This window comes from Mesoplodon bidens (genome assembly GCF_964165515.1).
Source record: "Mesoplodon bidens genome assembly, chromosome: 20".
Taxonomy (NCBI): Eukaryota; Metazoa; Chordata; class Mammalia; order Artiodactyla; family Ziphiidae; genus Mesoplodon; species Mesoplodon bidens.
The window spans coordinates 28,740,362-28,763,069 of NC_138181.1; the positions used below are offsets into that span (position 1 = coordinate 28,740,362).

At 44.3% G+C, this 22,708-nt stretch overlaps 1 protein-coding gene across 4 annotated transcripts in view; it reads left to right on the forward strand.

The window, feature by feature from the left end:
• IRF2 (interferon regulatory factor 2) overlaps positions 1-22,708 on the forward strand; it is an 88,354-nt gene that overhangs the window by 6,514 nt on the left and 59,132 nt on the right. Inside the window, exon 1 of one of the 4 annotated variants that reach the window (XM_081221178.1) lies at positions 4,154-5,841. The exons of the other annotated variants lie outside the window; for them this stretch is intronic. The gene's annotated coding sequence lies outside the window, so the exon portion shown is untranslated. Of the gene's footprint in view, positions 1-4,153; positions 5,842-22,708 lie in introns of those variants that run through there. 4 annotated transcript variants of the gene reach the window in all.

The window sequence follows — 22,708 nt, forward strand, 5'->3', positions numbered from 1 at the left end:
TTCCATATATATGCGTTAGCATATGGTATTGGTTTTTCTCTTTCTGACTTACTTCACTCTGTATGACAGACTCTAGATCCATCCACCTCACTACAGATAACTCAATTTTGTTTTTCTTTATGGCTGAGTAATATTCCATTGTATATATGTGCCACATCTCCTTTATCCATTCATCTGTCGATGGACATTTAGGTTGCTTCCATGACCTGGCTATTGTAAATAGAGCTGCAATGGACATTGTGGTGCATGGGTCTTTTTGAATTATGGTTTTCTCAGGGTATATGCCCAGTAGTGGGATTGCTGGGTCATATGGTAGTTCTATTTTTAGTTTTTTAAGGAACCTCCATACTGTTCTCCATAGTGGCTGTATCAGTTTACATTCCCACCAACCGTGCAGGAGGGTTCCCTTTTCTCCACACCCTCTCCAGCATTTATTGTTTGTAGGTTTTTTGATGATGGCCATTCTGACTGGTGTGAGGTGATACCTCACTGTGGTTTTGATTTACATTTCTCTAATGATTAGTGATGTTGAGCATCTTTTCATGTGTTTGTTGGCAATCTGTATGTCTTCTTTGGAGAAATGTCTATTTAGGTCTTCTGCCCATTTGATCAAACATTTTTGAGAGTTAACTACTTGCTCTGTCATTTTCATAAATAATTTCTTTTCCAGCGTCCTTAGCAATCTGTTGCTATCTGTGTAAGAGCATTTGATACTCACACACCTAATGTGATCAAAGGAAAGATGAGCTTCCTATTTAATTTGTTCTTTTTGAGCTTATGGATGTCAGGTTTTTGTAGGAACCAAAGAAATACCTTCTAGATAGCTCCTAGCCCCGTAAGCTTAGAATCAACTGATTTTCCCATCTCATGAGGTTGACATTTTGAATGAGAAGAAAGTGCATACAAATAACTTTGTTTCAAGTAATATCTAACGGGTTATTTTTGAAGAGAGCTTTTCCTGTTCTCCTTACCCTACAATTATTGAAGATGATGAGAAAAGTTACAGTGGTGGACCAGAGTGTCCTGGCACGTGGTTAGGATGTTAGTGGGTGTGTGGGGTGGTGGAATGTGAGTGGGGAGGGTGTTGGAAGGTGACAGTTGGGAGAACGAGGTGATGAAAAAAGAGACTAAGGTGGAGAGTAGGATAATGCCTCCTGAATTCTTTTTTTTTTTTTTTGCGGTACGCGGGCCTCTCACCCCTGTGGCCTCTCCCATTGCGGAGCACAGGCTCCGGACGCTCAGGTTCAGCGGCCATGACTCAGGGGCCCAGCCGCTCCGCGGCATGTGGGATCTTCCCAGACCGGGGCACGAACCCGTGTCCCCTGCATCGGCAGGCGGACTCTCAACCACTGCGCCACCAGGGAAGCCCCTCCTGAATTCTTGAGTGGGAGACAGGAGGGAGTCAGGCAGGCAGACCCTGTGTCTGCCACAAATGTCATTGAAGGCGTCTTGAGGTAGGTAGAGGGGACAGCTTGGTAGTTAATTGATAGTGACTGCAGGACCAGTTGAAATGAAATGCCGGAGGACCCTCCATTTCTGACTTTGAAGTTTGGCCTTTTTATCTGGGGGGGGCAAATTGCTAGGCATCGGCCAACTTTAGACAAGTAAACAGGAAGCTGTGAGTGGTCACCACTTGGACATGGTTGAAGCCACGTTAGAGCTGGAGAGGATGGAGGAATTGGTGCCCTGACCTGAGGCCTCAGATTCAGTCTAAATTGCCTTTGGAGGCAACCGTGGTCCCCTCGAGGAAGATGCATGTTGATGAAATGGATCAGCAATACTGTCATAGGTCTTAGGCTGTCCTCCCTCCCCCATGCTGGTCTTCCTTGCTGCTGTTTTTTATTTTTACCACGCTGCAGGAGGTAAATAGGGAGTCAGGAAAATAGAATCGGCCGATACTGTGTTTCCCTAAAGGATACAAGGCACAGGTTAGGACTGAACCATGGATGGCATCTCTGGTAGTGCAGGCCACTGGTTTTGAAACTAAGCTCTTCATACTGTAGTTGGGGCATTGTACTTGGAAATAAGCTGTCTGGAATTCAGTTGGGCAGTGTACACTTAATGTCTTAAAAATGTTGCACTCTCTGCTCCCGCTATTCCACTTCTAGGAACCTCCATATGTGAGGTAACGAGAGGTGGAGTGAAGATTTATGTACAAGGATGTTTAACTGGTAGCTTCTGTAATAGTGAAAACTCGGAAACACCCTAAACACCCAACAGTAGGAGCACGTTTAAATGAGTTACGGCACAGTCCACACCCTGAGTATAGATAGCCGATGAAATTCATGTTTTTGTATTTAATAACGATGGGAAGCTGTTTGTGGAATATGCTGAGTGGAGAAGAAGAGGATATTCAATTGTGACCCTAATTTTATTTTTAAAACGTGTGTGTTTATCTGTATACACATCATTAAGAAAAAACTGGGAGGAAGCATTTCGCTGGTGTGATTATGGCTGTTTGGCTCTTTTTTCCCCCTTGAAACACTTGTATTTTCCAAATTTAATACAACAGCACAGTTACTTTTATAACCAGAAAAATATTCTCAAGACAGCTCTGCAGGGTTCCCTCTGACCTCACGTCTGGTAAACGTAGGCGGAGGACAAGTAAGTTGGATGTTGCTCAGCAGGCTGTTGCGCATGAACTTGGCCCCTCCTGGGCCCCTCGTGCCTTGATGTGCAGAGCCGGGCTCTAGAATCAGGGCCTTCCCAGCCAGTGCTGAGAGATGCCCTTGTCCCCATTCATCTGTTACTACTTGAAGACCCTGAGATTGATGGCTCTCTGGTGCGGTTGGGACACACTGTTTTCTGAAGAACTGTGGAGGGTCTGAGATGTTATCCCACTTCACAGATATGTCTTCTATGTATGTGAATACTGCAGAAGCCCCAGACACGGGGGCTGGAGGAAAGAGTTGTTTACTGAGCTTTACAACCAGGTCAGTGGCCAGAGAGATGTTGCAGTGTTGGTCCCCCATACCTAGTCCCTGAAGTGATAAGTGATGCCATGAAAGCTGATGGAATGTGGGTGTGGTACGGTCAGAGCAACCATCCCCCTCCTCTGCCAAAGGAGGGGGCACGGGGAGGGGGGGAGAGAGAGAGAGAGAGAGAGAGAGCGAGAGTGCATGAGCAAGCAGGCGCCTTTGCTCCTTTGAGCCAGCATGGCAAGGATCCAGGGTTTTCATCCTAACCTTTTGGAAGGTCTGGGCTGAGGTCTGGGCTTCATCCCTTTTGAAATGTACATGCTTAGAGACATAGGTCTTCCTGGGACCCTGCAAACTTAACCCAGGGACCTAGTCAAGGCTGTAACCATTTGGCCCTCTTGAAGAGATAAGAGAAGTTTGATTATCCTTCTGGATCAGAGCAATTAATTTAGACAAATGGCTACAGATCCAGTTCTCATGGTAGGTGAAGAGTAAAATGTTTCTAGGGGAAGTGAATGCAAACATTCACTATCTTTTATTCACTATCTTTATGTTGTGTTCATTCCTGTGTCTCAGGTGGCTCAGCTGTTTTACAGGAGCACTGAGGAATCCAGGGAAGTTTTATTTTCCCCACACAGCAACCTTTACAAGTCCCCACGGGAGAGTGACTTTGTGTGACTCAATCAGAGTGTGATTTCTGAGTTTCCATAACTGAAAAGATTCCAAATCCTGAATTTGGGTCTGAAAAAAAATTTAGAATAGTTTTGATCCCTTTATAGATATGGGAGATGTTTTTTGCATTTGTTATGAAACTAGGGTTAGGCGTAACCGTAAGGACTTCAGAGGCAGAATGCCAAAGTGATGAGTATTGATTAGGACAGTACTGTCCGATACAAACAGAATGTGAGCCACGGGTATCATTTTTAATTTTCTAGTAGCCACGTTAGAAAAGTAAAAAGAAGTAGGTGAAGTTAATTTTAATACTATTTTATTTAGCCCAGTGTGTCCAAAATATTATCATTTCAACATAAAACGGATGTAAAAGTATTAATGAGATTATTTACGTTCTTTTTTTCATACTGAATCTGCAAAGTCCAATGTATCTTTTACACCTTCAACACATCTTAATTCAGTCTGGTCACATTTCAAGTGTGCAGTAGTCATGTGGCTGGTAGCTACCATATTGGATGGTGCAGGGTTAGGAAATGAAGCAAGGTGTGAAGAGAAATACAGGGAAACATTGTAATATGAGGCTAAACCTAAAAAAACCACAGGAAAGCAGAGGTAGGTCGTTTGGTTATAACTGCATCTCACTGTGCCTCCCCCCACAAACCTCACCCGATCTCATCAGCTTAAAATAATAAGATGCTCTGAATCTCTTCAGAAGCAACACACTGTGCGTGCCATTCCTTTGGCGATTAGTCACAAACATCTTGAATCTTTTCCACCCTTTGAACTGTTGTGAAGAAGGTCGATTCCTTGGATTTCCCCGTTTGCAACACCTCCATGGGCAGGTTGTCTGAGAGCTGGGATTGTGTCGTATTTCCTTGCATTCTCCACTAGTGCTTGATACACAGTAAGCACTAGATAAAATATTTGTTGATTTGATTTTCAGCCCTAAAGCAAAGGTTAGCTTCAAAGGCTGAATTCCAGCTTGGGACCTATGTCCTAGATCTCCTTTGTGTTAGAAACCTAATGGTATATGTATTGAGCACATAAACATTGGGATTTGTCATTTTGCAATAGGATTTGTCACTTTGTATTAGGCGTTCAACATCCAGAAGGTGAAAAAATTGTTCGGTTTTCTCCTTTTTACCGAGGGCTTAACAAAAGTCTTATCAGGCTATTCCTGTGACATTCATGTCCCAGTGCTGGTAGTAATACTTTCCTGTACATGTAAATAAGCTGTATTTGCTGATAAACCCGAGGTATACATTTGGGAGCTGCTACTTTCTTGGTGGGTTAGTTATTAACAATAACTTCATTATTAACAAACACTCAGCCCGTAACTTATGTGCAGGGAAGTTCTTTTGAAATCAAGCACCGGTATGTTACAGTTGCCTTCATTTGTTCTCTTTGACTCTAATTGTTGGGTAGAAGCAACAGACTTATCCACAGAGCCCAGGCAATTTATTTTTACTGAAGCCTACCTAAGAACTGCTTAGGTAGCTTTTCTCTGTGAGATTAAATACGACCTTCACTGAATCATGTTAGCAGGGCCAGCAGCTAGAAAAATAAAGACTAAACCAAACCTTCAGCAAAGAAATTCCCAGCTGCTCAGCAGGTCAGAGCTTTCGTGATTGCTTTCTTCCAATGAAAACACTGTAGATTAGTTTTAAGTGAATTCTAGTAGGTTTGGGGATTTGCAACTGACAGAAGAACAGGAACGTGTAATCTCACTTTCAAATCGTAATCCTGAAGGTAAATCTTTATTGACTCTTTGTGGGGATGTGGGGATTTTGTTTGTATGGGAAAACTTAACTCATGTGCACTGTTGAGCTGACCTGGAAAGTTAAGGTCCTCAGGGATGAGGGACAGAGAAGTGAGACAAGAAGCTGGTGCCCCCAGAGGATGCCCTGGGCACGTGGGGTGCTCTGGGTGGCTCCGAGCACCGACCCAGATGGTCCCCTTTCTTCTATCCGTTACAAAAGCGAAGTCCAAAGGCCCCAGGAGGGAATGTGGATGAACTGCTATTTCCACTTTTGGGTGTGTCTCTGCTGGTGATTCAGGAAGTCGGGGTGAGTTTAAAATATTATAGGACAGGATTGATTTATTTGCCTCTCTTACAGGTGCTTTGAATGCATCAAGACTTTTTTTTTTTTTTTTTTCCCAAAGTCAGGGTGCAATTTGGGCTGCAGTCTGGGCCCTGAAAGGAAACAGTGGACAACTCTGATCATTCATCCAGTCATCGCTTTCTTAACAGGTGTGTACTCATCTCCACGTGCAGGGAGCAGGTCTAGAAAGGTAGCGAAGTCCTCAGCTTGGAATTGAGTGAGCTCGGTACATGACCTGTGCTCCCTGCAGTGAGGGGCCTTCGTCTGGGCAGCTGACACCTCACTTCCAGCCATGATTTTTGGTGTCTGGGCATCCCTTTTAGAGGTCTTCTTCCACCCATCAATGGGCCACACGGGGTTGTCTCAGGTTGTAGGGGAGGTGACAATGCTAACATGGCACGTTTTGGGGCCAACTGTGTACATTTTATTTTCTAAAGGACAGAGTCTTCGTAAATCATGTAATAGGCATAAGACAGCATCTTGTTTTGTTGTTCTGGCTGTTTCTCTACCGTCTTCCCCCCCCCCCCCTCAGTTTGGCATGTCGAATTCAGCTGGCTGGCTGGCTGTTGTCTGGTGTCTTTTGTCACGAAGTGGCTGCGTCGCGATAGTTATCTCCACTTTCTACTTCCCTTTCCCTGAGGGGAGATGGTAACTGGCAGTGCTGCTGATAACAGACAGCTCTGAAGCCCTCCCTGGAGGTTTGTGCTGGGAGAACCTCTCCCTTCACATACCATCCAGGAGAGGCTTTTCCCTCACATGGCTTGAGATGGCATCGCCATGAAGGGGAAATTGGCCTTTATTTAATTTTGAAAATCCGTCCTCTCTCTCCCTCTGTCTCCCTCTCTCTCTGTGTCTGTCTGGAGGGGAGGGGTCAGTAAGTTACCTTCAGGTTACCTGGAAGTAAAGAATGACTTGTCCACGGTAGGACTCAAAGAAACAGTGACAGCAAGTAGTGAATTCATAAATGTGTGTTTGTCATTTTTTATTATTATGGTAAAAGTTACCTAACAGAAAATTTGCTTTTATAATCATCTTTAAGTATAAAGTCCAGTGGCAAAAAATTCATTTACAGTGTTTGCAGCTGTTACCACTATCCTTCTCTAGAACTTTTTTTTAATCATCTCAAACAGAAACTCTGGACCCATTAAACAAGAACCCCACCTCCGGGGCTTCTCTGGTGGCGCAGCGGTTGAGAGTCCGCCTGCCGATGCAGGGGACACGGGTGCATGCCCCGGTCCGGGAAGATCCCACATGCTGCGGAGCGGCTGGGCCCGTGAGCCTGTGCTCCGCGACGAGAGAGGCCACAACAGTGAGAGGCCCGCCTACCGCAAGAAAAGAACCCCACCCACCTCTGCCTGGGCAGGCACCATTCTACTCTCTGTCTCTATGAACTTGACTCCTCTAGGTGCTTCATCTAAGTGACACCAGACAATATTCGTCCTTTTGTGTCTGGCTTATTTCACTTAGCAGAATGTTTTCCAGGTTCATCCATGTTGGAGCATGTGTCAGAATGTCCTTCCTTTTAAAAACTGATTAATATTCTTACATTTTGTTTCTCCATTCATCTGTTGATGGGCACTTGGGTTGTCATTACCACTGGCTATTGTGAACCTTGCCGGTTTGAACACTGCTGTAAAAGTATCTGTTTTGAGTCCCTGCTTTCAGTTCTTTCAATCCAGTGGATCATACGGCAATTCTAGGTTCAACCTTCTGAGAAACCATTTTCCACAGCAGCTGCACCATTTTACATTCCCATCAATAATGCACAAAGGTTTCAATTTCTCCTTGCCAAAAATTCTTTAATTTTTTTTTTTGATAATAGCCATCCTAATTGGTGTGTGGTGGTCTCTCATTGTGGTTTTGATTTGCATTTCCCTAATGGCTGGTGATGTGAGCATCTTTCCATGTGCTTCTTGGCCATTTGTATATCTCTTTGGAGAAATGTTTATTCCAGTTCTTTGCACATTTTTCTTTAACATCTTTATTGGAGTATAAGTGCTTTACATTGTTATGTTAGTTGCTGCTGTATAACAAAGTGAATCAGCTATTCGTATACATATATCCCCATATCCCCTCCCTCTTGCGGCTCCCTCTCACCCTCCCTATGCCCATTTTTGAATTGGTTATTTGTTTTTTGTTGTTGTTGAGTTGTAGGATTGAGTCATTCTTTTTGTGGGTTCCAAAGTGACATACAAGTATGGTCTGAAAACTCAAAAGATTTTCCATCATTACCGTATGTGTAGCATGTGGCACAAAACCATTTTTCAAATTTTGAGATGTTATAGAGCTGATAAAGCACCTATTGAGGAATTAAATTATACTGAATTAAGTACATCAGAGTGGAGTGGAAAATGGGGAATCAGCTAAAAGTACTTAACCTTGTCATAGAGTACTAGAATTGGAAGTTTTCCTAGAGATTATAGTCTGTTCCTTCATTTTTACAGCTGGAGAAATCAAGTAACCTGCCCAGGGTCATGTGGCTGGATTAAGTACTTAGTACATTTTGTTGAACTCTGTAGTAAAGCGTTAATTTTTTTCTGTTGTATTTTTGAATGCTAAAATTTCTGGTGAGAGGAAAAACTTAGCAGTGCTTGAATATGGTAGTGAATTAATCGTAGCAGCCTCTCATATGATACCTTCAATACTTGGGGCTCATCAAAAAGCCCTAGTATTGTGGTATTTCGGGATAAAAGTGAGTAAAACAGCCTCCGGATAACATTTGGGGGCATGAGAATTTAAACATAATACATTCAGTAATGGTTCAATATGACTACTTGAGTGGATGAAAAAAAATATTGCTGTAATAACAGATCTCTTAGGAAAAATGAATAAAAGCATTTGTGTATTTATTGTGAATAATCAACAGAATGAGAAGCCATTTATTTGTCCTTATAAGAGCTATAGTAGATGAAAAAATGCAGTGAACTATCAGCTTTACGGTAGCAAGTTAATTGTTGGTTTACTTTTATGCTCTGCTCACATTTTTCACTTCACTCAATTCTTTTGAGAAGTTGGTCTTTATTGCATAAGGTAGCCTGACAAGCTAACATACAGATTATAACTAGGAATCAGTTGTAAATAATTGGGAAGCAGATAGATAACTGCAAAAATTTGTGTTAAATTTGTATTCCCTTCAGGCTTAGGGCCAAAGCTTTTATTTTATTTTTTAAAATAAATTTATTTATTTTTGGCTGTGTTGGGTCTTCATTGCTGCACACGGGCTTTCTCCAGCTGCAGAGAGCCGGGGCTACTCTTTGTTGCGGTGCGCGGGCTTCTCATTGCGGTGGCTTCTCTTGTTGCGGAGCACGGGCTCTAGGCGCTTGGGCTTCAGTAGTTGTGGCGCAAAGGCTTAGTTGTTCCGTGGCATGTGGGATCTTCCTGGACCAGGGATCGAACCTGTGTCCCCTGCATTGGGGATTCCTAACCACTGCGCCACCAGGGAAGTCCCCCAAGGCTTTTTAAAAGTCTGTAAAATTAGCCTCAAGTAATATGAAGAGAAATGTGATGATGAAGTTAAGTTGAAGACTCCTTTCTGCAAACAAGTATTTTAAATACAACTCTCAGAAGAGTTAATTCCTTCAAACAGATGTTTCTGGACTGCTGGTGTGACGCCCGGTGCGTGGAGATGCAAACTTGACAATTTCATGTTCTCACAGAGCTTATCATTTACTTAGAGAGACAGGCAGGGAAATAACCATCTATAAGAACAAGAAGAATGAAATATGTGCTTAATAGAAGAAGCACAGCAGCAGAAGGCTACGGGAGGGAAGAGGAAGGAGCTCTATCTTTGACCAGGGATGAGCTTCACCATGATCTCCCACCTGTGGTAGGAGGAGGGCAGGGTCAACTGGTGGCTCATGGGTGCTCAGGGCATCTTGGTCGAAAGAGCAGTAAGAGCGAAACCATGAAGGGTTGGAGATTCCTTACACTCTTGGAGGATGGAGAGTTCTCTGGTTTGATGGGAACGGGCAGGTCAAGGGAGTGTCAGGGACCGTTCCTGGTGGCCACGAAAAGTTCCTTCAGTGCATGTGTTCCCGTGTTTTCTAGCAAGGAAAGGCTTTATTCTGAGCATAGAGCAAGCTTTTGGGAGGAAGGGTTATTGAAGATTTGGAACATCTACCTCCCTTACATTTTAGAAGATGATACGTAATGACTCCTAGCAGTTGGATGTGGCAGAGCTGTGAGCCTGCCACACTTAAGAGGAGCTACGAGGAGGTATAAGAATGACGCATGCATTTCATTCATAGACGCATGGGCATTGCAGGAAGGACCAGACTGTGCTTTTGATAATAACCAGACCTGTTTTTGACATGCTTTCATACGTTTGTAAGAGGAAGTGATACACAGGTACAAAAATATTTTTTGTACCCTCTTTTGTTTGTTTTGATTTAGTTTATAAAGAGAGGGAAGTTATTATGAATAGGTTTACAATACTTAAGTGGGGAGGAGATAGAGACGGCTGCCGTTAATACAGATGAGAAACTCAAGTTAGAGAACCAAGACGATGGCAAGGTGCCCCCAAACGACAGCTTCGCACAGTGGAAGTGTTTAGGACAAGGCATCCCCGTGGCTCCGAGAGTGGCTGGATCTGGCTGTCATCTCAGCAGTGAGACTGCCAGTTGCGGTAGGACATGCGGTGTGCTCGGCCATGTTCTCCGAGAGACACCATGGAAGACCCTGGAAGGGCTGGCTTATGGAACCTTAGAGTCAAGCCTCAACTACAGGGACTTAGGAAGCCTGGAGGGAGCCGGGAGTATTGGTGCACCAGGTGGGGCCTCTTCCCGTCTGCATCCCCCCAGCATGACCAGGTGACGGTGGCACCACCATCCGGTATGAAGGCCATAGGTTGGTTGATGGCTGCATTGATGGCATTTATTGGATATTTGCTGGGCTCTTCACTTAGGTTTGAAGATCTTATTCAAAGGCCCAAGATATTTCTGTGTTACATTTCAATATATCATGCTCTACATTTATTATCAACGACTGCCTTGTTGACCTGATTATAAATTTTGGAGTGCCGTTATGTGAGGGCTCCGCACAATGACTTGCTTCTACCCGGTACTCAAGGAATGTTGGATGAATTAAATCGTAATGATTGACCTAGTTCTGCATTTGTAATTTCCTCTCCAGACAGACTCCTTGGTAGGACCTTAGAGCGAATGGGGCTCATGTGCTGGGTTTTCTAGTGAGAAAGGAGGACCAGACAGCAGGTGGGAGGCACCTTAGCCACGTGTGCATGTGCCCTGGGGTGTACCAGGGTGTTTCCCCTCATCAGTTGGCAGGGACCCTTGTTAAGGTGCAAGGACAAATGTCTCTCTGTTAACTAGCCAGCCTTAGTGAGCCTTCCAGCTGTTTCTCTACCATATCCGCCCAGTTTTCCTGGGGCACAGCTTTTCCGTATTGCTAATGGTTCAAACCTGCTATCACACTTCCTCCCTCTTGCCCTTGTTGTTATTCTTCCTTTTGTTTGGAATGTTTTTCCTTCCTTTCTGCCTGAGAATCCCCTACCTTTCCAGGCCCACTTCAGACGCCCCCTCTTCTTTGAAGCCTTCCAGTGTTCTCTCTTCCGGGCTTTGGCATAATATAGTAAAACTCCCCCGATATGCCTTCCAAAAAACTCACCTATATAAAATGCAAGGTCCTTTGATTGGGAGGTTAATGAAATGACTGAGGTGAGTCCCATGCAGAGAATGAACCAAGAAACAGTTGTGTTGAAAGCCTGAGTTCAAGAATCGGGGTGTATTGTAGCATCAGCCACATCCTGGAAAGTTTTATCATCTGTGGTTTGTTTCTCTTGTATCACCTTCAGGACATGGTGCCTCGTTTTCGAGCTGGTTGTTTAGGTTCCAGCCTCCATCATTACCACGTAAACTTTTTGAGGACAGAGATCACGTCCCCATCATCTTTGTACCCACCACAGAGCTTTTCACAGGACTCAGCTCCATAAGGTTTTTTGAATGAAATGCTACATAAATGTAATTCAAAACTTGTTAACATACTTAACTCGATTCACCTGGAAAATGTCATAAAAATGGTGAAATTCTTCTTCTTTGGGTTGCATGCTTTTTTGCAGTCATTTTTCCCCTGCTTGTTTATTACTTGTTCATATTAAGTTTTATCCATCACAACATATAGTTCATGTCATCTGCCTTTTCCTCCCCATTTCCTGCCCCCAGAGGGTTCTCCAGGAGGGATTCATCCACGTTCTTATCAATAAATAATTACTACATATCATTACATGCAATGAGCTGTCCCTGATGTTTTGGGAGTTCTGAAGACGAGTAAGATGACATGCCTGCTCACAAGGACTTTAGCCAGAGCTCTGCCTATTTTCAAGTACGTGAAGCTGTGAGCTTTGGTTGAGTTTAGAAGGTGGAGGAATTGGTGGGATAAGAAGTCAGAAAGGTGGGACGGGGCTGAGTTAGGGTGGCTGAGAGTCCAGATTTTATTCAGTGGGCGCTGTGGAGCCCCTGAAGGGTTTTGAGTCAGGTGACAGATGTTTGGGAAGGTTGATCTGGCCAACACTGTGCAGGGTGGAGATGATGCTAATATTCCAGAACATGGACCCTGGGTACCGTCCTGCTCCTTGTGAGAGATTCTGGCTGGGTCCACTCTGCTATGAGGTGAGGCACTGGCTCTGCTCTTCGGAATTTCTTTGGGGAAGTCTTAGCGGAAACCAAAGCAGTCATCCCATACTTTTCCTTTTACTAGAAGCTGCCTTGTTATCTATTTATTCCTCACAGTAGCTCTGCCAAGTTGCTATTAAGGTCTCTGTTTATAGATGAAGAAACTAAGATTCGGAGAGGTTACAGGTTGTGAGTGGTGAGGTTCCAGTCAGGTGTGCTGGACACCAAACCTGAGCGCTCTGCAAGCACCTTCTGCTTCTGCAAGGAGGGGGAAGGAAACCAGTGTGGTCCTGGGAGGGGTTGGCAGAGAGGGAGAAATGGTAACAATACAGTGGAGGCCAAATCCAATTTTCAGGTACCGTTTGGAACTTGTTTAGTGGCAGTAAGTATCTTTTAAAAATATTTGAAGAGGGCTTCCCTGGTGGCGCAGTGGTTGGGAGTCCGCCTGCCGATGCAGGGGACGCGTGTTCGTGCCCCGGTCCGGGAAGATCCCACATGCCGCGGAGCGGCTGGGCCCGTGAGCCATGGCCGCTGAGCCTGCGCGTCCGGAGCCTGTGCTCCGCAACGGGAGAGGCCACAACAGTGAGAGGCCCGCGTACCGCAAAAAAAATAAAAAAAAATTGAAGACATTTACGCAGCTTGTAGAGGAGAGATGTGTTCTTGATTCAGAGGTCTTATTTATTGTATTTGGGGTGGCCAGCAATGCTGGCTCTCATTTCCAGTTGGAATTCATTGGTAATCAGGATGCCTTATTGTAGGAATAGAATCATTAGTGTATACGGTTATCGTTTGTGTGTTGGATCTCAACCTGATTTGAACAAAAAGAGCTGAATTGAATGGCTCTATAATATTATATAATAATAAGTAGTAGAAGAAGAAGAAGAGGAGAAGGAGAAAAAGAAGAAGCAGCAGGAGTGACCTTACTGAGAGTTTGCTGGCTGCGGGGACAACTCAGAGGAAATCCCCAGAGGAAAAATACCAGCAAGAAGGAAGCTGTCAGGGACCCTGTGAGTGTGGAATGAGTGAGGGAGTCATTTATTCTTATCCAGGGCAAGAGGTAGACATTGCCCTTCAGTGCCAGCCTTTTTCAGAGCAAATTATTTTCAGGCAACCATCTTAGGGGAAACATCGGTTTTCAACATCATCGGCCAGTAATGGATTTGAAATCAGATGGTAGCAAATAATTTTGCCATTTTATGCAAATAGGTTTTCTTAGGAGTTTCCAGTATGCTGGCCTTTCTAAGAATCCCTGTTATTTGACTTTTCAAACTTAAGTAATGAAAGCATTGCCATCTCCTTTTTCTTCTCGTTCCCTTGTCTTTCCTGTGGGACAAAATATACCCATTGTATCTATATCTTAGAGTTTCATAATTTAGTTGTATCTGGAAATTAATTTATCTGTGACTTCACACAGCTTTCTCATCTTATTTTTTTTTATAAGAAAGAATATTACATTTGTATATGTAACATACATATAGATTTAGATCATTGTAGTGTTTTTTGTTTGTTTATTTGTTTTTATTTTATTTTATTTTATTTTTTTTGCGGGGAATATAAACAGCACAGAGAATTTAGGTCCTGCCCATTTCCTGCCATGTTCCTCCTTCCCAAGCTACTTTGTGTGTCTCAGTGATACACTCTGTGGTCCATAGTTTTCTCACCTGCACCATCTTATTTAACTTTTCCTGTACTTTCCCCGTGTACTTGAGGACCAAGATGTCTTTTCCAGGCTTTTGTATTGCTGGCTTAGCTGGATGGCTCCAGGAACACCCATCTATTCATGGAAGGAGGGACAGTCTGAAATGAAGTCCCCACTTAACTGCCAAAAGGAGAAGTCGTGCCTTTCAGACTTTGCTTTACTGCAAAGGCAGTGCTCAGAGAACATGCTGATTAAGGGAAAAATAGGGTCGCTTCTTTTCCCATTTTCCATATGGAAAGAAGGTTTGAACATGCAGTATGAGCCTGAGTCCATATGCTTTGAAATCTGTCCATGATTCTTGCTTTGCTGATTTGCAGAATCTGATGCCATCTAGGTACTTGGGTCTAGGGCCAAACACACCCAGTGGTCCCAGCATGATTTCAAATTTATGATTTTTTTTTTTTTTTTTTTTTTTTGCAGTACGCGGGCCTCTTACTGTTGTGGCCTCTCCCGTTGCGGAGCACAGGCTCCGGATGCGCAGGCTCAGCGGCCATGGCTCACGGGCCCAGCCGCTCTGCGGCATGTGGGATCTTCCCGGACCGGAGCACGAACCCGTGTCCCCTGCATCGGCAGGCGGACTCTCAACCACTGCGCCACCAGGGAAGCCCCTATGAAATACTTTTTAAAAGTCAGTCTACCCTTTTAGGTCCTTACTGCCTTCCATGAGTTCTTCTAGAAAATACTCTTTTAAAAGGTGATGGATTTTAAAAAAATGCTCGTAGAGTTTCATAATTTAGTTGTATCTGGAAAGTAATTTATCTGTGTGGCTTCACACAGCTTTCTCATCTTATTTTTTTTTTACAAGAAAGAATATTACATTTGTATATGTAACATACATACAGATTTAGATCATTGTAGTGGGGGTTTTTTTGTTTGTTTATATTTTCAGAAAACATGTTTCACACATGGTTAAATCGCCTAGGAAACATTTGACCCATGGCTGGGTCAAAAAGTATCCTTTAGGGCTTCCCTGGTGGCGCAGTGGTTGAGAGTCCGCCTGCCGATGCAGGGGACACGGGTTCATGCCCCGGTCTGGGAAGATCCCACGTGCCGCGGAGCGGCCAGGCCCGTGAGCCATGGCTGCTGAGCCTGCGCGTCCGGAGCCTGTGCTCCGCAACGGGAGAGGCCACAACAGTGAGAGGCCCCTGTACAGCAAAAAAAAAAAAAAAAAAAAAAAAAAAAAAAGTATCCTTTAAAATTTTTGATACCTATGGCCAAGCTACTGTCTGGAAAATTTCTACCTATTTGTACTCCAACCCATAGTACATATGAGATGTAAAGCACTATTCTAGATGTGTTACAGGGTTCCTTATCTAATCCTTGCAAAGCCCTTTGGGAACAGATAGGGTTGATAAGCTGCCTAAGGTCACACAGCTAATAAGTGCTAGAGCTGGGATTTAGAACCAGGCTGGAGTTCACACTGTTGCCTTTTCTGCTCTGTTACTGCCATGGCAGCTCTTGTGAGGAAATTAACCAAGGGATGCTGTGATGAGACTCTTTCTTCCTTCTGTGAGTCCCTGGGGGGCGGATAGAAGCTCTTCTTTAACCCTTATTCTGGATGCGTCAGATAAGAGAGGTGCAGAATGATTTTCCTGAGGCAAAAACTTTGGTCTTTACATTCATTCTTTCAGAAACTGTACGATTCAGACAGTGTTCTCAGAGAGATCTTTTGAAATCCAGCCCCTTTCCTCAGCTCTTCCTTGCCCCCTTGTTCTGCTGGCTGCAGGCTGAGACAGGAGACTGTTAAAATCTTACCCTTATGACCCTTTTTCCTGCCTCCTTCTCCCTCACGGAGGTGTTGGTGGGACCCATCCTGGATGCCTGTTGGGAGGCTCAAGTGGTTGCCAGCATCCCCCGGGGGGCATGTCGCATAGAGGTGGGAAGGTTTTGCAGAGTTTTGCTTCAGCTTTTAAACCCTTGCTTCTCTTTGCTGCTGGATCTGGAGAGACGGATCACGCGCGTGCACACACACACACACACACACACAGTATTTTCACCAGTGCAGCCCTGGAGTCATACAAGGTCAAAAGACTTCCTCTTTTAGGAAAAGCCCCAGACAGCTCCCTGTCTTCTTGTTCCACCCTTGTCTGTGGGTGATTTGTATTCTAAATTGCTCCGCCCTCAGAACAGAGACCCAACAAAACAGAAAGTGTAGGGAAATGCCACCACGACTCGGCTCTGTGTTTTCTTTCTGGATCTGTAGCCCCGCAGGACTTAAACGCTCATGTTCCTGAAATGTTCCTGATGTGAGGAAGCACCTGTCAGAACTAGCATGGTGTCCAAGATAAGTTTGGGAAACACCCGTTTTCTAGTGTGTATGTTTGAGAACCCAAAGGGCACGTGTAGATGAATCCTGTCCACTCAAGGTTGAAGCCTGTCTTGGATGCTGGGGTCTCATGATAAAGGAGCTCAGCGATGGAGAATCAGCTTTGCCAGGGGTTAAGCCACAGCTTCCTCCTCTGAAAATGGAAATAATAATAATAATAATACCTACCTCATAGGGTTGTTGTGAGGGTTAAAGGAGATAATATAGAAAGAGCGTAGAGTTTAATACCAGGTACATATCCTAGTCGTTGCCGTCATCATGCCACCACCATCTTTACCTGCTGAGGGATCGGGAGAGCATTTTTTTGGAGGCATGTTCGACTCTTTCAATGCATATATTTGTAAGCAATTCAATTCAGTGCGTGTAAATGTAATCTCTGGTGTGAGTGCCTTGGCCCTTTTGGTAGGAGGTCTCTGGGGCTCCTTCACCTTTGACCATCGTTAGCCTTGCTACGTGTTCTTTCTTCACACTGCCTGGAGGAAGTGTGTGCGCAAGGATCTCTGAATTGAATCTCTACCCAAGTCCCGCAGAACCGAGACAGTTCAATGTACATGAGACGTCTCACATGGCAATGATATACCTGTGCTTTCATTCCAAATTATTTTAATTGTAAGAGTTAAACTTTCCAGACAATTCCTTGAGTGAATTTACATTTGTGCCACTTGGAGTATTTAGTCTTCTTGTTTCACATGATGGTTTCCACAGAGCAGGAGGGCTTATAAGAAGTGGGAGGCGGGCTTCCCTGGTGGTGCAGTGGTTGAGAGTCCGCCTGCCGATGCAGGAGACACGGGTTCGTGCCCCGGTCCGGGAAGATCCCACATGCCGCGGAGCGACTGGGCCCGTGAGCCATGGCCGCTGAGCCTGAGCGTCCGGAGCCTGTGCTCCGCAATGGGAGAGGCCACAGCAGTGAGAGGCCCACGTACCGCAAAAAAAAAAAAAAAAAAAAAAGAAGTGGGAGAGTGGTGCACGTACCCGTCTCAACAGATGACGCCGTTCTCACGCTGCATAAACTATAGTGAACAGCAACAAATAAACGTGATTTAACTTGATACCCGTGAAAGTATTCTTCGTAATAAATCTAATTTTCGAAATGAAATATTTAAAATGTAGGAAGAGGAATGATGTCATTACCAATGTTATTGTAAGGAAACCCTAGGGAGGATATTTTAAAGAAAACTTGAATCTTATTTAAAGCTTTTCTTATATCACAAATAAGTCTTTTTGTATTAGATTGGTAAAGAAAAATGTATATATATTGCTAGGTAGAACTACTGTAAAGGCAGTCATAATTTTTAAATGGCTACCTCAGATGTCAAATCAAAAAAATATTCAGCAGAAGTACTTCCTCACTTTTTAATATGCAAAAGCAGTTTGCATCAAAGTTTTCCATTTCAGGACTAAAAATGTGCCATTATTCACTAACTCAAGCACAGTGCAGGCCAGATTAATTTATAATGTAAGTACAACTTAAGGAAGAAGATGCTGATTTTCTTGTATAACATGGGAACAATAATATATTCCAAGGATAGAAATAACTTGAAATTAATTACAGATCCCAAATCCCTTCTTTGCGATCCAAAAAGCTCTGAAAACTGAAAGTTTTTATCATGACTCACTTGTCAGTAGAGTCTGCCTCGAATTGGCATGAAGCTATTTATAGCTTTTACTAATCCCAATCTGTGTGAATGCTCACGTTTTACTGCAGAAATATTACTGTATTAGATTAAGGGGTTCTGCTCTGGAGATTGCGGGGGGTGTTATGTTCTATATGGTATAGGCACCATATTATCTCTCTAAAATCCCCAGGCTGCTGGATTCTGAAACATATCTGGTCCAAGGGTTTTGAATAAAAGAGCAGTTATGTCCCAGGACTTGAACATGCCCTCATCCTGGTTTTTCCAGGGACAGTTTCTCTTTACATCTGTTTAGAGGAAAGGTATAATTATTAATAAGGCCCCATTCACGCTCAAAAGTGTTCCATTTTGGACAATAAATGATTGGTCACCATACTGACCATCTATGCATTCTGGGTAATGGAATGCTAATGGGCATCAGTAAGTTTCTTGTGAAATTCCATATGTACAACTTTGAAATAAGTAAGCTTCCAGATTATATCTTGAAAGCCTAAAATAATGTAAAGCAGTGTTTGTAAGAAATAATTTTTAAAATGTAAAAATACACATCCACTGCTTTCTTAGACGAATTCTCCATAGTATTTAAATATACACTTTTTTTTTTTTAAGGGCAAATCATCATTTTCCTTATCGTGATTGCTTGTGTACCAGCCTTTTTTTTTTTTTTTTTTTTTTTTTTTTTTTTTTTGCGGTACGCGGGCCTCTCACTGTTGTGGTCTCTCCCGTTGCGGAGCACAGGCTCCGGATGCGCAGGCTCAGCGGCCATGGCTCACGGGCCCAGCCACTCCGCGGCATGTGGGATCTTCCCAGACTGGGGCACGAACCCATGTCCCCTGCGTCGGCAGGCGGATTCTCAACCACTGCGCCACCAGGGAAGCCCCACCAGCCTTCTTTTACTAGGCTGCAAGCCCCCTCTCTGTTGCCCTTCACATTGTTTTTTTTTTTTTTTTTTTTTTCCTTTTTGCGGTATGCGGGCCTCTCACTGTTGTGGCCTCTCCCGTTGCGGAGCACAGGCTCCGGATGCGCAGGCCCAGCGGCCATGGCTCACGGGCCCAGCCGCTCCGCGGCATATGGGATCCTCCCAGACCGGGGCACGAACCCGTATCCCCTGCATCGGCAGGCGGACTCTCAACCACTGCGCCACCAGGGAGGCCCTTTCACATTGTTTTTGATGCCTGGCATCCACAGTCAGGTCATAGTTTATTAACTTAGCATCAGTCTTTGCCGTACTCTTAGGCCCTGGGAACAGAGTGGTGAGCAGACAGAATTGGTCTTGGGCCTTATGGAGATTCTTGTCTAGGAAGGCAGACAGATTTGAGGCCTGGCCTCGCCTGCCAATGACGTGCTTTTGAAGCTAAGACTTGAACAGTGTGAGTCAGCCAGTGAAAGGCGATGCCCTTGAGGACGGCAGGTACAGAGGCCTTGGGCTGCCCTGCTGGCCGGAGGGTCAGGGAGTAAGGCCAGCAGAGGGAGGGGAAGCTGGAGCCAGTGTGGGTGACAACAGTGGGCTTTAAGCAGATCATGTTTATGCTTTTACGAGAGCGTTCTGGCTGCCTGGCAGATAGCAGACCGTGGTTGGGAGGTGGTGGGGAGCCGTCAGAATGGCTGCTTGGTGCCGGCTTTGCTGAAGGAAGGAATTGTTCTGGACCCGCTGGTTTCACTCTCTATTCTTACAGTGTTATAGTTACTCTCTTGGGAAACAGTAAATATGTGCTCTGCTTGTTACTTGGAGGCCAAAGTGGTTACTGAAATGATCAGCCAAGTGAGAGCAAGAAGAACTGCAGGTTATTCAGGCTTCCGTTTTCCCCAAGTTGAGGAAGAGTTGTAAATAAGAAACAAAAAGCAATAAAATAAAATTCAAAAATTAAAAAAAAAAGAGGAATGTACCACAATGCTCACTGCAGCACTATTTACAATAGCCAGGACATGGAAGCAACCTAAATGTCCATCGACAGATGATTGGATAAAGATGTGGTGCATATATACAATGGAGTATTACTCAGCCATAAAAACGAAATTGAGTTATTTGTAGTGAGGTGGATGGACCTAGAGTCTGTCCTACAGAGTGAAGTAAGTCAGAAAGAGAAGAACCAATACTGTATGCTAACGTGTATATATATGGAATCTAAAAAAAAAATTAAAATGGTACTGATGAACCTAGTTGCAGGGCAGGAATAAAGATGTAGACATTGAGAGTGGACTTGAGGACATGGGGTGGGAGGGGGAAGCTGGGGCGAAGTGAGAGTAGGTGGCATGGACATATATACACTATTGAATGTAAAATAGCTGGTGGGAAGCAGCAGCGTAGCACAGGGAGATGAGCTCGGTGCTTTGCAATGACCTAGAGGGGTGGGATAGGGAGGGTGGGAGGGAGGGGATATGGGGACATATGTATGCATATGGATGATTCACTTTGTTGTACAACAGAAATTAACACAGTATTGTGAAGCAATTATACTCCAATAAAGATCTGTTAAAAAAAGAAAGAAAGAAAGAAAAAAGAAACAAAAAGCAGAACCCTTACTCATGGTGGGCTTTTCTTGAGCCAAGTGTTGGAAAAGCTGTGGGATCCGGAACTATTGTCACGAAAGAAAATGAAACTATGCCAGGAATGCCAGCTTTGGGGGCTCTGGTGACATCTCAGACTGGCCTGAAATGCCCTACAGAGAATCCAGTGGCGTGGGGCCTCTGAAGACTGAATATCTAAACCCTGCGTCACTGGCAGCCCAGGGACCGGTGCTTATGACTTCTTTCTTCCACTGCTAACTTAACCTACGAGGTGAAGCAGTGTCACTTGGAAGCCAACCTCATGTTTTAGAATCTAAATAACTTCATGTAAATATTAGTTCAGAAGTTTAACTGGAGGTAAATCTTTGATGCTGAAATCTGAGAGCCTTCTCTAAAACATGCAGGCGGGGGACTTCCCTGGTGGCGCGGTGGTTAAGAATCCGCCTGCCAGTGCAGGGGCACACGGGTTCGAGCCCTGGTCCGGGAAGATCCCACATGCCGCGGAGCAACTAAGCCCGCGAGCCACAACTACTGAAGCCCGCGCGCCTAGAGCCCGTGCTCCGCAACAACAGAAGCCACCGCACGCACTGCAATGAAGAGTAGCCCCCACTCGCCGCAACTAGAGAAAGCCCACGCCCAGCAACAAAGACCCAATGCAGCCAAAAATAAACAAATTTATTTTAAAAAGTAAAATAAGATATGCAGGTGGGCTTTTGGGTCATCTCACTTTTTGTTTTCTACACACCCGACACTTTAAATGACTTGTGGACCATCTTCCCCAGGAAATGAAGCTTCGAGGTTCCTTGTTCAGATCATTGTCACTTGATTGTGCGGCCCCTTATGGATGGACGGATAAAGTGATTGATGCGTGTACTTAATACAGTCGCCGTGCCTGGATTAAGAAAAAACTATCATCAGTTTAATTTAAGCACCACAGGGGGAATTTGCTAGAGTTTGTCGTATTTGCAGAAATGCTGTTGTTTCTCCCCCGGACGGTAAATCACTTGCATGCTTCACTATTGGCTTTGGTGCCAAGTCTTTTTCTTTGCAACTAGTTTTAAGACTTCTACGAAAGTTGCAAAAATATTTCTAAAGACTTTTTTTTTCTGGACCTCTGGAGAGTAACTTGCCAACCTGAAGTCCCATCACTCCTGAATCCTTGAGCGTGTCTGTCCTGCAGACAAGGGCACACTCCACGTGACCGTCAGAATCAGGCAATTGACATGAGGACCATCTAACCCACAGACCCCATTCAGGTTTGCCAGTTGTCTCGATAAGGTCCCTCGTAGCAAAAAAAATCCCATCCAGGCTGAGGTGTCATGCCGTTGTCACCTTTCCTTAACGTCCAGAATTTGACATTTTTGATGATTATAAGCCAGTTATCTCATAGAATGTCTTTCAGTTTGAGTTTGTTGGTGGTTTCCTCATGGTTAGATTCAGATGATGCATTTTCTGCAAGGATATTTCAGACGCGATGCTCTGTTCTTTTCATTGCCTCCTCTCAGGTGGTGTATGTCATTGACTTGTTCCTTTATTGGTGATGTTCATTTGATTGTTTGAGTACAAAGGTATCTGTCAGGCTTCTCCATTGTAAAGTTACTCTTTTCCCCTTTGTAATAAAAAACATTTTGTGGGAGGTGCTTTGAGTCTCCATAGGTGTCCTCTTCTCATCAACCTTTCACCCACTGGTTTTAACATCCGTGATGTTTCTTAACCGAGTAATTACTACTTGGATCGCTGCCAGAGGCGATCTTCTAGTTCCAGCGTCTTTCCGTGGCAGGCACCGCACCTTGTGGAAAAGCTTCCTCTTTTCCCTATTTAGTTTTTCCGTAGATCCCTATTTCATTCAGTGGGCTATAACACAATTGTTTCATTATTTCGATGCTCAGATTGTCTCAGATTTGGCCAGTGGGAGCCCCTTCAGGTTGACTGCTATGTTCTTTTGATGTGTTCCCAGCATTCTTTGATCAGTTCCTTACTTTCTGGCCCCCAAGGTGGTTCAGGCTCATCTTTTGCTTTCCCTGCTCTAGCCCTGGAGTCAACCATTTTCCCAAGAAGCCCTGATTCCTTTTAGTGGAGACTGGTATTTAGAAACTAAGACTTGGACATTACACGTGCCCATCACCATTGGTGTATTGCTGTCCCCAGACCCTCTTCGTGGACAGCGTTAGGGAATATTTGTACTGTTTAGATGTATACTTACACATACACTCACTATTTACA